This window comes from Acyrthosiphon pisum, chromosome A1 (genome assembly GCF_005508785.2).
Source record: "Acyrthosiphon pisum isolate AL4f chromosome A1, pea_aphid_22Mar2018_4r6ur, whole genome shotgun sequence".
NCBI classification, from domain to species: domain Eukaryota; kingdom Metazoa; phylum Arthropoda; class Insecta; order Hemiptera; family Aphididae; genus Acyrthosiphon; species Acyrthosiphon pisum.
The window spans coordinates 89426074-89432729 of record NC_042494.1 but is presented as its reverse complement, the minus strand read 5'-3'; the positions used below and the strand labels follow the sequence as shown (position 1 = coordinate 89432729).

The 6656-nt window shown below is 29.9% G+C and overlaps 1 protein-coding gene across 3 annotated transcripts in view; it reads left to right on the top strand.

Moving 5' to 3' along the window:
* The window catches only part of LOC100574941 (connectin), a 299097-nt gene that overhangs the window by 290536 nt on the left and 1905 nt on the right, over nucleotides 1-6656 (top strand). The gene's annotated exons all lie outside the window — the stretch shown is intronic.

Sequence of the window (6656 nt, the reverse complement as noted above, 5' to 3'; positions counted from 1 at the left end):
GGGGGGGGGGGGGGGAGGGGTGCTGAACAGATCACATATTTTTTGAGTTATAGCGTCCCCTCCCCTAAATTACAAATTGAATACTCCCAACCAAAGATATATCAAATCGTATGTGTGGCACTCAATATTTATTCGTGTTTAGTTAACCGTGATTAGAGGTAATATCTTCTGCAGTGGTGGATGTTGGAAAAATCGAAAAATATTTCTTTGTTAAATATACGTAGTATACAGTATAATAGTATAGATTATAGCTTGAATATACTTTAAAATCATTCAGAATATTATACCGAGAATGTGCAATATTTTGAGGTAGGTACACATCAACCTACATACGGTGGTCTATCGGCGTGCAGGCACTCAACTCGTCTAAATGCGCTAAACCTATGGAAACTGGAAGATATGTATACGTGTATAATATTACCTATGTGTATAGGATTGTCAACTAGATTTTCAATAACCACGATGACGGATCGAAATACCATTCGTCTGTTGATTTTTTTGGCGTATTACATTCTACCGCAGTTTATTATATTATTATTATATGTGTCTTACATTATAATATATAATATCAGTGAAAGATGGAGGAGTTAATGATTTTTATAACTCAGTTAAGCTGAATTAATACGCATTAATAAAAAAAAAAAAATTAAGAGTTAAAGTCAATTTAATTTTTGATTTAATTGGTTTGGTTAAAAGTTAATAAACAACTTTTTTTTTATTTACAACACTAGCCAACTTAATTTTTTTTTTTTTCATTAAAATAAAAATCAATTTAAACCAAATTTTTATTGACACGAAAACGGAATCGACTGAAACGTAATAAAATAAAATGAAATTGAAAAAATAAATAAACTAACTGGGCCTCTTAAAATAAAAATGTAATTAATTGATTTCACGTTGATTAAAAAACAATTTAGTTAATTTTGTATAGTTAAATCAACGGAAACCCAAAAGTAACTAGGTAGCCAAGTTAGAAAGTTAAAATAAAATTAACTTTTTTACTTGACTCTAACTTGATATATTTGTTCGTTATATGCTCAGCCTCCATTGTCGATAGGTATCATCAGTATTGGGTATTCTTTCGTACGATTAGTATTATATTGTTCAATTACGAAGTCCGCAGATCGCTGTAATTCGTTTGTAATGTAATATTTTGCTATGTATATAATAATAAAATAATGTCGCCGTTTTGTTCACATTTCACCGTTTTCCCGTGTCTTGTCAAAAATGCCATAAAAATGCAAATGATTTCGATCCAAACATTTTGACGCATCAAACGAACGTGTACTACACATAAACCATAAATGTGCATAGGTATACACACACACACACACACACGCAGCACAAAGGATCCGCGCACATAATATAATATATTATTGTGTACAAAACAAAAATATTCACTGCCGAGGGAGATCGTCATGCGAAAGACGTCGCGTATGATACCAAATCACGAACAGCCTGTGGGTGCTTTGTCGACAACTCTAAATTAATTACTGATGAAAACTATGTGTGGTGTACACAAAGAAACCGCGTGCGGCAGAGAACTCGAGTAAGTTTAATCGGATTGACGACGTACCAAATGAAATTGGTATTTGACAATGGTCTGGGAATCATTGCTATATGTTCTATTATTATATATATTCAAACGCAATACACAAACGTCTGCGGTAAAGTTCCATAAAGTTTCTAATATTTTTTAAACGATAGAGCCTCGTGGATTTTAATAATAACAACATTATACAGGGCGCACGTCCGTCGCGGTTTGCGGCAAAAATATGCGTTTTACTCTGACCAATTTTATTCGAAACATCTATACTGAGCTTAATTTATGGATACAAACTTTTTGTTTTTTCGTTATCCGTGTCCAAAATCTGATACTGCTTTGTGGGCGGTGAAAGCGTGTCAGTATAATTATAGAGAAATTATTTTTAGGATCGATCAAGAGTCCCGAAATGTTTAGAAAGAAAATATAAAAACATTTGTTGATACGATCTGACAAAAATGTTTTTATTATTCAACAATAATAATATTTCAAAAATAAATAAAAGTTGTAAAACCTCTTATTTTATAAGTAATAAAAAGCAATGATAATAAAAATATTTACTGATATATTTTTTAAGACAATTATAGTATGAGCATTTATTTAGGGCCATTTATATTTTTAGGGTGTACTTAATATGTGCACACCTGCGACCAAGGTCTGCTCACACCTATGGTATTGACATAGTAATAGTCACTGTATAGCGTGTGTATATTACTATGAGAGCATATTTTATTCTAATTACCTGATATTCACATCTGTCGACTAATCTCTTGGTATTTCCCACTACCTGATTTAGATTCCTCGCAACACTATACAACTATAGAAAATAGGAACACTTCAATGCCTATGGTATTTTTCTTCGAATCAATAGGCGTTCATATTTCGTATCTCGTTTTATACATTATATATTATAATATAATTTTATTATGTATATTTTAATATATTATATGTGCACACTGAATTTGCGAACCGAACGCGACAGATGAAAATTAGGTGTAAATTGATGAAAATTGTCACTTGGTAGTGTCCGGGCAAGCGCGTACAGTTGATAAAACTGAAACGGTGTTAATTGAATTATTTGTATTTCCAATCCATCTCGATGTGCATAGCAGTTATTTTCACTGCAATAAATTATTATTATATTATGATATATATGTATTAATTATAATTGCGTACGGCGTATTTTTTTTAACAGTATGAATTTATTTCAAAATACATAGTTTTTTGGAACATTTTAAACACGGAGTTGAAACATTTTATTTTATTCACCAAGTTCTAAGATTATCAGTAAAACCACACTATAATAGTTAAAATTAATTATATTAATTAAAATACTTGTCGAAAATTATTGATCTGTACCTAAATATCGAATATTGAGTGAACAAACAATAGTTGTTTTTAGTAATACCTACGCATTTTTTAAGGTTTAGGGTTTAGATAATATTATGTAAGCACGAAATGCCAATACACTCAATTATGTTAGTCACCCATGTAATATAATATGTAAGTTAATACTGATCATATTTTTGATTTCATAAAATATTATACAAAAACATAACGTCAGTTTTCACTGTTCAGAGAATCACTCTGTACATTATTATCCCGTGACGACGTAGTTAATCGATTTATTGTTTGTCGTCCGTTGTTGAGGTGTCAATTATTATGGAATGAAAAAAAAACGACTATACGATAGGGGATAAAAGTATTCGTAATATATATATATTATTATATTCTATGGAATCCAGAGGCGTATTTATAAGGACGATACGCGTCTACGAGAGTTGTTTAGCCGTCATGCAGCCGTTTTAAAGTGTAGATTATTTTACCATGACTGGGGAGATGAGCGTTTTCATTTTTCCACCCTTAGTTTCTACGTATAAGTATAATAATTAATAACAAATAAAGGATACAAAGATTTGAAATATTTAATTTATATATTTCATTTTGACCTCGATTATCATTCTTTTTAAGACACATTTAATGTTTGAAACTCTTTAAAATCAAAATTAAAAATCCTATACTTCAAGTAGGTATAATAATATTAAGGATTATTATTTTTTTGATTACTGTCTTTATTTCCGATTTAATTGTTTCGGGAGTTGCCCATTAATAATATTATTTTAATATTATCTTCTCCGCTTATTTAATAATATATTTGCAATTGAATAATAATCCAATTTAAAAAAAAAAAAATTCAAAATAGGTAGAAAATGAATGTAAGGTAATTTCCGTTTTTAATAGGTTTTTAAATCCTTCGATAAACATTTTTTTTTATTTTAGAAAGAAATGGATAGTTATATTTTATGTACTTCAAACAATTATTATTGTATTTATATTTAAATAGTTTTTAAATTGTTGTCAGCATATTATGTTCTAAATGTAAAAAAACTATATTACATAATATTATATGTATTTTTAACATTTTTTTTATGTGAAACATCAAATGCGGTGTATGAGACCAGCAGCTGTTGGTCAGCTGAAACATCTAATGCGCCTTTAAAATAAGGAATATTTTTTTTAAAACATCTGAATAATATTTTGTTTTTGATGATGCTATGTTTATTTCTTTTAATAATCCATCCTTTCAATTTCCATGAAGATTTTCTATACAAAATAATATCGATGTTTCACATCTGCCAGACGTCCTGCGAGCGCTCACTTTTTTCTGTTATCATCAGACAGTGGTTATCTATTCATTACAAAATAATGTCAAAAAAAACAAATCATAATAATAGTATTATAATTAAACAAAGTATAAAATAGCATAATAAAAAAATACTGCGCCTAATGCAATAAACTATGGCCCATCATATTACCATACATTATTATAGCAAAATACACACACATTACGGGCGTGCGTAATAAATAATACGTTATTTTATTTGTTCGCATAGAATCTTTATATCACCGTGGTACGCAATGATAAAATCCTAAGTACGCCTCTTCTGTCGGTTTTTCTGGATGGTTTTCAATACGTGCGCATTTCCAAAATCTTCGATTGAACCGCGAATATATTCGTGGATTTTTGACATTTTATTATTTGAAAAACTGTAACGCACTCGCATTATAACAATATAATAATATTATACCATTTGCGCACACGTATACGCATTTTTATATCTATATGACTATATAGGTACATGCATATACCGTCTCCGTAACGTTATCGAAGTATTTTATTATGTCGTTAAAATTTAGATTTCCCAAAGTATATGGGTAGCAGCATAAGATATATATTCGCGTTAGACACCGCCCCAGCCGTTATAGCCATAATAATAATAATACCATATAATATATGTAGGTACAAATATAAGTATATGCGATATATACATGCGACAATAACCCGACCTAACCCAACGTAAATCTGCATGCCATAGGCACGAATATGAGTGCGAAGGTCAAATGTATTCTTTGCAGAGGGAGGATATTATATAATTGTTATACGTGCATAATCTGGTCCAAATGATGTATTTTCATTTTATTTACCATAGATTATTTGAATTTATAATACATAATATTATCTACGGGATTGGTGGAATAAGAAAACCACTAGATTATATAATGTGTCTTTTAAGTTTGAAAAATGATTCAGTTCGGTCTGGTCGAAAAAAAATTTGTTCAAAACCAGTACTATACCTAATAACTTATACCGCTTATATAATATCGACGTTGGATTTTCACGGGTTTTCAAAGGCATTTCGATGAACGAATAAAAAAGAAAAATATACCTTTTATAAAATACAATCAGTATTCCATTTTCAAACTATGGATGTGCTACATGAAACTTTTTGATCAAAAGTACTGACCTCGAAAAATACCATTAAAAAATTGTAAAACCAATACTTCACTCACCCCGCTAAAATCTCATGTATTTATATACTGGTATATATTTTTTTTATATATGTTTCAACTTTCAAGTTTAATTTATAAAGCTTGACAAATCTAAAATATGAACTCATATTTGTCAACTGTGTTGAGAAAAAATTATTTAGTACACACATATTATTTTATAGTCTGTAAATAAAAAAAATCTTCAACTTACATGTATAGGTTTCGGTAATCGGTTCCACGATTCTTCATATAGTTTCAGTAATAATGGTTATTTTCGGGTCATTTCCGTTCAGCTAGTGGAACGAGGGCAAAGTTAAAATTAGTATTAGGTACTATAAATCCAAACTATAGTTAGATTTCTAAATATTTCTTTAATTTTAAATGTTCTTCTTAAATAATTGGTATTGGTTGTTGTATACAAATATTATAATATCTAAAAATCAAAAAAAATCAAAATTATCCAGCGCAACGTTAGTGGCGCGAAGCTAAGTAAAAAAAAATAGCGGAGTAGCCACTAACGTATAATAACAGGACACCGAGTTTTAACATTGAAAAATCGTCCTAATTTATTTCAATTCTTTGCCAAGCTCTACAGGGCAAACAGCTGAACATATAAAGTAGTATGAGGTATCAATCAATCAGAAATATTGTGTAGGTGGGAATAGAGGAATTCGCTAGCAGATTGGTTAGATAGCTTGTAAGTTATAAGCAAAAATGTTCAAGTACTTTTAAGACTGATTTTGCGTACGGAACAGTGGGAATGGACAAGCGGTGGGTCGGGGAACGAAAATATCGTAAATATCCCCCGACCCGCCGCTTATCAATTCCCTCTACTCTCATCGCGGCGGCGGCGACGACGATGTACTACGACGACGCACGGACGATATTATTACTCTACGGTGACAACTGACAATTTCAAAAACAAACCATTTCGTGACTTGCACTCGACTGTTCGCGACGTGTTTATACTTTTATTATTATATAATATTATATTAATTATGGAAAAAAAAAATTAGCAGGAGGCCAGCAGTTATTAAAGATTATTATTATTATTATTATAGAATATCAGATAATTAACACATCAAGATTAAAAATAGTTGATATCACACCAAAAACACTAACTCCGTGTAAAAAAAGTCAAGTTAAAAAAAAAAAAAAAATTGTAATGATTAAATCTTTAAAAGACATTATACAATATGGAAATTAAGTAAAATTCCATTTTATAATATTACAAATACATATGATGACAAATAAGATCAATTGTAATGTTAAATACTTAGTC